Source organism: Lygodium microphyllum, chromosome 5 (genome assembly GCF_053477565.2).
Source record: "Lygodium microphyllum isolate KBCC chromosome 5, Lygodium_microphyllum_v1.1.10, whole genome shotgun sequence".
NCBI lineage: Eukaryota > Viridiplantae > Streptophyta > Polypodiopsida > Schizaeales > Lygodiaceae > Lygodium > Lygodium microphyllum.
Window position 1 is genome coordinate 89256376 of NC_141139.1, and position 6821 is coordinate 89263196.

Genomic DNA, 6821 nt, shown 5'->3' on the forward strand with positions numbered 1-6821 from the left:
CCCCCAACTCTCCTCTAATTGAACCATGGCCACACCTTCCCCTTACTAATTGAACTTGTTCTACACACCTCTAGACCTATTCCATCCCCCTTGTGTAATCATCGATCCCCCCCTCCCTCCAAACCTCATATAAATCCCCCCCCCCCCCCCCCCTCCAAACAACCCACAAAACGGTGTACCCCCCTCCTCTCTCATCTTGAAACAAACATCATCCCCTTCAAAGTAAGATGGCACCTTCAAGTTATTTTGTGTGTGTGTGTGTGCGTGTGCATGTGTGTGTGTGTGTGAACATGAGAGAGTTGTTGGGGGGTTAAAGGCCACATGTGCCTAGCCTCCTGCATTTACTTTGTACACAATGCCCATACATCTATATAGTGTACATGGTGGCCACCCATCACTGCTACTTTATTTGTTATTCTTTCTATGATAATAGAATAAGGGAAGGCACGTCACACATTGTGTTTGTTGGAATAACCACATATTGGATTGCTCTTTCTCTTGCTTGAGCCTCGATAGCTCTTGTTTTCACTTGTGCTCTCACTCTTGCTCCACCTTTCAACAAGTATCACAGTTGGCATTCGAGGAACTTCACCGATCTTTACTTCATCCTAGGAAGAGAGCTTCATTTAGTCTTCATGGCTGGCAAGGCACTCATTGAGGTATGCATCAATTCCATTACTTCTCAAATCATTTTCAGACTTCAACTTTGATTTGGCCCCTCCCTGGGATGATTCAAGCTTCCACAAGTGTTCTTTGAGCATGAAGGTAGCTTACCTCGTAGGGCTTAAGTTTAGATCCATACATTGTTCAAGCTTGGCAAACCACCTTAGCATTTGCTCCCCGCACTTGTGGCTTGATCTTGAGCATTCTTTTGAGAGTTTGAAGACAGCCACCATTACTCCATAGTTCAAGGCGGCGGACTATTTTTCACTATTTGGGATAGTAAGTATTTGATTTTTTAATGCTTTAATGATGCTTACAGGGCAAGTTTGTGATGCCCAGATGATGTATTGATGCTCGGGAAAGCTTCTTCCATCGATTAGTCTTATTTAACTCAACGTTTGGAAGGATCTTTATTGTTATACCCTATGGACAACAAGCATACACCATGAAAGCTTATGTGTGGAATGCCTACATGTGCTTTGGGGATGCTACATGGATGCCTTGATGCTTAGCATTAACTATCATGCCTGAATATGCTTATGTTGAGCAAACAACTTTAGATTTGAGCTCTATTGGATACATGCTTACAATAGCTACTTGCTTTTGGAGCTCTATTAGCTACGAGCTTGGTCACTTATGTTATGCATATGCTCCCAGATGTACATTTGATGCCTTCTTGGATTCTCGGATGTTATGACACTTATGTCCTAAGCTTGTATTGTTGTTTGCTATTCTAGATTTTGCTCCAATGGGAGTAATTTAACATTCTTATTGTATAGCTTGGTTTATTCGAGATAGTGGGAGTCTTTTGCCTATGTATGTATGCTCAATTGGATTCAGTATATACACTATCCTTGCAGACTTTGATGATTGTGGTTTGACTTGGCTTTGATTCGTACACCCTGTATTTCCTCATGTCAGATAGGTTTTTTAACTTTGGATGCACGATTGGTTATATACTTGAGCTTCACAGTTCATATGCAATTGTCAGTTTGCATATTGGTGAATCTTTGTTGCTTTTTGAGAAATTTTATGCATAATTGGCTTATGTATATACTACTCTTTGTTTGAGATCATATCTATGTACCTAAAATCTTTGGGTTTTTTATAGCTCTTGGTACTTTAATATTTTGCCTACAATTATACACTCATTTATTGCAATTTTATAGGCAGCCATACTAAAATTTAGTTTCGTGCACTTTCTTTGAGAGTAGATGCTTGTATTGAGCACTCTAGTGCTTCTTGCTTGTGGACAGCTGTATATTGGCTCAATCTTCCTCTTGTTGTATGCTTTTTGGCTCAGTTTTAGGGATGATTTATTGTTATTATAGTAGGCCATACTCTCTTTGTTTGGTTTATATAATGGGATGTGTTTCAAATACTTCCAATGACAATGTTATATTTAATATAGAGAAGTTGGATGGCAATAATTTCTAATATTAGAAGACCGAGATTTGGTGGGTATTGGTGGGAAAGAAGCAAGTTAGGCCATTGAAAACCAAGGGAATAAAGACACAAGATTGGCATATAGAGGATTCAGATGAACTATGCAAATCCACCATTATCTTATCTTTGTCTTAGCAAGTTTACTTCAATGTCATTATCTTGTCTTTGTCTAAGCAAGTTTATGACCGAAGGTGGTACTTATGATTTATGAAAAAAATATGTGATCTTTATGGCAAGCAGTACAACCTTATGGTTGTATTGGATAAAGAAGTGTGTGGACCTTTATATGAAGAAGGGTACTCTTATGTCCACTCATTTGAATGAGTTCTGCTCCATTTTCAACTAGCTTACCTCGTAGGGCTTAAGTTTGAGGACAACATTAAGTTTTCATTCTTGCTTGTCACACTACCTGAGTCTTGGGATAAATTCCATACTGCTATGAGTGTTAACCCCCTTGAAGATGTCTTTAAATGCTCTGATCTAGAGGGAGACTTCCTTACAAAAGAAGTGAAGATGAAAAATATTGATGCAACCTACACTTCTCATGTACTTACAATTAGACTTAGGCATGATATAAGGAGAATAACGACCACTATCATAGAGAAACACAACCCAATATGGGCAAGTCTAAGTTTAATGGGCAATCACACAAAAAATCCAATGGTTCTAAGTCCTCTCCTCCTTATTATTATTATGAGCAACATGGTCTCATAAGACCACATTGCCATAAAATGTGAAATGATAGACATGAAAAATGCAAAGGAAAAGTGTAAGATGATGCCAAGTCTTCTAATGATTGCATTGATCCTAAGTCCAGTGTTAAGAGTGAAGAGATAAATCCATTCGAGTACAATTCAGATAATTATATACCTATTGCTTCTTCTTTTGATGCTACGCAGTTGATTGATGTTCAATCCTCCTACTGTTAGAGTTGGCTTCTTGATTTGAGGGTTTCCTGTCATATGACCCTACATCATCATTGGTTTTATACCTACCGTATTGTTACAGGTTTAGCTAGATTGGGTGATAATCATGTATGTGATATCATTGGCATAGGTGATGTGAGATTGCAGTTTGTTATTGGTACTTCATTTGTCCTGCACTTGTCAACAATTAGATGCTTATAGGTATTATGTATATTTTTGTAATTCTGCATGGAAGATTACATGTGGCTCCATAGCTCTTACTTCCTCTTGCTTTCACTTGTGCTCTCACTCTTACTCCACCTTTCAAGTGTAAGTGTGAGAAAGGTAAGAAAATAGAGAGATAGTAATAGTGAGAATTAGAGAGAGAGAGAGAGAGAGAGAGAGAGAGAGAGAGAGAGAGAGAGAGAGAGAGAGAGAGAGAGAGAGAGAGAGAGAGAGAGAGAGAGAGAGAGAGAGAATGAGAACTAGAGGTTGAGAGGATAGCGAGAGAAAGAGATAGTGTGAGAAAGAAGGAAAGAGGGGAGAGATATGGAGAAAGAGAAAGGATGTGTGTGTGTGTGTGTGTGAATTATTTGTGTGTGGGTGGGGTGTATGTGGAAATAGAAGAAAGAGAGAGATCGTGAGAGAGAGAGAGAGAGAGAGAGAGAGAGAGAGAGAGAGAGAGAGAGAGAGAGAGAGAGAGAGAGAGAGAGAGAGAGAGAGAGAGAGAGAGAGAGAGAGAGAGAGAGAGAGAGAGAGAGAGAGAGAGAGAAAGAAAGTGACATTAATGTCCTTGAAGTTGCCTCAAAGGCATATATGACTTAATGAAATTGCTCAAGATCTCATGCATAATCCATTTTAAGGTACCATTGGCATAAATGGGAATGAACTATGAAGAGTACAAGATTTATCATATAAGTTGATGACCTTGTGTATTCTAAAGCTTAGATTTTTTGAACCCTTGTATGATGCTTTGCCACCTAGATAAAACATCTTGGTGAATCTCACATAGATTTGCTTTGACTTCTGCGAACATGAGCTCATGTATGGTCCACATTTTGCTTCACTTGAAACATTTTGACCACTTTAGTGCTTACATTATCTTTTATGTGTCAAAATTCCAAAGTTTCTTGGTTATTCCCTGATTTGGTGATGTGCCATAGTGTCACCTAGTTGAATCCTTGATTTCTCAATAGTGGCTTGAGTTTGGGTTCTTACTTATATGACTCCAAATATTATTAACAATGTTCATCCTCTAGTTCCTCTTGTGTTTCTTCATGAGAGAGAGTAGTGTAATGAGAGAGGAAAAGAGAGATAAAATGAGAAATAGTGAGAGAGCTAAAGGGAAAAATGAGAGAGAATAGTGAGAGTGTGTTAGTGAGTGATAGAGAGCAAGTTAGAGATAATAGTGGAAGGAGAGATAGTGAGACAAAGTCCATGAGAGAGAGAGAGAGAGAGAGAGAGAGAGAGAGAGAGAGAGAGAGAGAGAGAGAGAGAGAGAGAGAGAGAGAGAGAGAGAGAGAGAGAGATTTGACAAAAAAGAGAGGAAAAAAAAATGTCACTCCACTTCTTCTCAATTGTTCCATATCTCATTCCATTCAAGGCTATCATCGAAGCACTATCTGTGAATCATTGTGGCACCCCAAAATAAGAAGAGATGTGAAAACAATGTGCAACAAAGTATCATAACAAACCAACGAGATCTCCATAAGAACAAATAACAAAGCCACAATTGGCCTTCCATTGCCAAGCCAACAAGTTTAGGTTTTTTGCACTACTGATGCTATTAAGTTATTCTTATCATTAGGTAGGTTTCTATCCTTTGTTTTTGTATTATTATATTCAGATTGTGCTTTAGCTCATACTAAGAAGATTTAAGTTGATATATGTAAGTTGGATCCATGGGAGCAATCATAGGCCGCTAGCAATTGTACTAGCCCCAATGTCCCATGGTACATTCAAAGAGAATGAGATAAGGTACTTTGTATCAATAGCTAAGAGAGCCAAGTAATGTAAAGGACCAAGAATTTTGTTGCTTCACCACTATAGGTGAAGGAACATTAAGGGATTCTAAGCAAATAAAGCCATCATTATTCTACAATACGGATCTAAGAACTTTGTGATCCACATCGCCACGTTTGGTATGGAATACATCAAATTCTGAACAAGAGGTGGAACAACTTCATGGATCTTAGGATCCCAATGGGATCATAATAAAGGAATTGATCAACCCTAATTAAAATGAACTGTTTTACAATGATTGATCATCAATGTATTGTGCAATAAGGGTTGTGCTATGCACATGGAGCAATAAGTTAATTAAAGAATCTGATTGTTTATATTTCAGAGTGTGGTAGCATGAGTTGCTTAGGCAACTAAAGATCCATATGTATGTGAAATGAAAATCATGTAAATAGAAGTTCCAACAACCCATCCTAAGGACGAGTGGTTTCTTGTTAAGATAAAAGATGATCAATCATGACCTTCTAAGTAACAAGATAGAACCTAAACCAACATTGTTTTAGAAGAAGATCAATGTAAATATGCTACGATAGAGGGGTTGATGCTTAACCCTCGTTTGACACTCTTCTTGAACCAAGTGTGATATTGGTTACTCTCATCCTTGAAAGGATGTTAAGTAGTCTCTTTATGAGAGATATTAGACAATTGATTTTAAGATGATCTTAGAAGTTTAAGGACCCTTGGGTTTAATTATTTTTTGTTGAGGCCTTGATATTTTGTTGACTTATAGACTATCCTCTTGGTTGAGTCCATGTACGTTATGGTGTTTGAATAGTAAAAGTCACACAAAGAGGTGTTCAAGCAACTACTAGACATTACCTCCTCTAGCCTAACTACAACATATGAATTTGTGAATACAAAGTTCCACATGCCATTTAGATAGTCTTGCATTTTATAATTTAAAAGATGACATGGCAATCAAATAATTGAGAATGTATTTCTTCCCTATAGAAAAGAACATGAGAACAACTATTTATAGTTCATGGTTCTTGTGTATTATAGTAGTCTTAATCTCTTTACATGTATAATTCTTGCACACTGTAGTAATATAAATCACTTTGCACATATATTTATTGTGTACTATAGTGACATAAGAAACTTATTTACACTATCATCCGTCCACATTATGGATGAATATCTAAATAGATCAACATCACTAAGAACTACTAAGTCAAAATGTACCAACTATTAGAATTTATATAATCCTAGCTAGAAGAACGTAAAGGTAAAACTTTTTTAATATAATATTAAATTGCATCTATTTCTCAACCAAAGAAGATGTACTATTTGCACTAGGCATGGCTAGTGCATCTCATGTGACCAATGAATATACAAGTTTGTCATATATATCTAGCCTTGAAGCACATCACTTTTTGCACTCTCAACTATACATAGTAGAACTGAAAAATGTACACTTTGTCAAAATTGTATTTTTGTCTCCTCATTTAGATTGCTTTTTTGCATATTAGAATCTCTCTCTCTCTCTCTCTCTCTCTCAACCCAATCCCAATTTGATATCAACTCCTCCAAAGCATCCATCACCGCAACTTATAGACAATACTTATATTTGCACTCTATTCCCCTCTTCCTTTTCCTTTACAAGGTCTATTTCAATACATGGATTTAGAGCATTTTCTAATCTTCCTCACTTCTCCCCCACCATTGCAAAAGCAAATGAGATAAATCCAAACACTTTCTCATCTCAATGATCTTGGCATCATTGCCTAAGCCAAATCAATAGCCAAGTCCATGGATGAAGTTTGCCACTTATAAGCAAAGAATTTG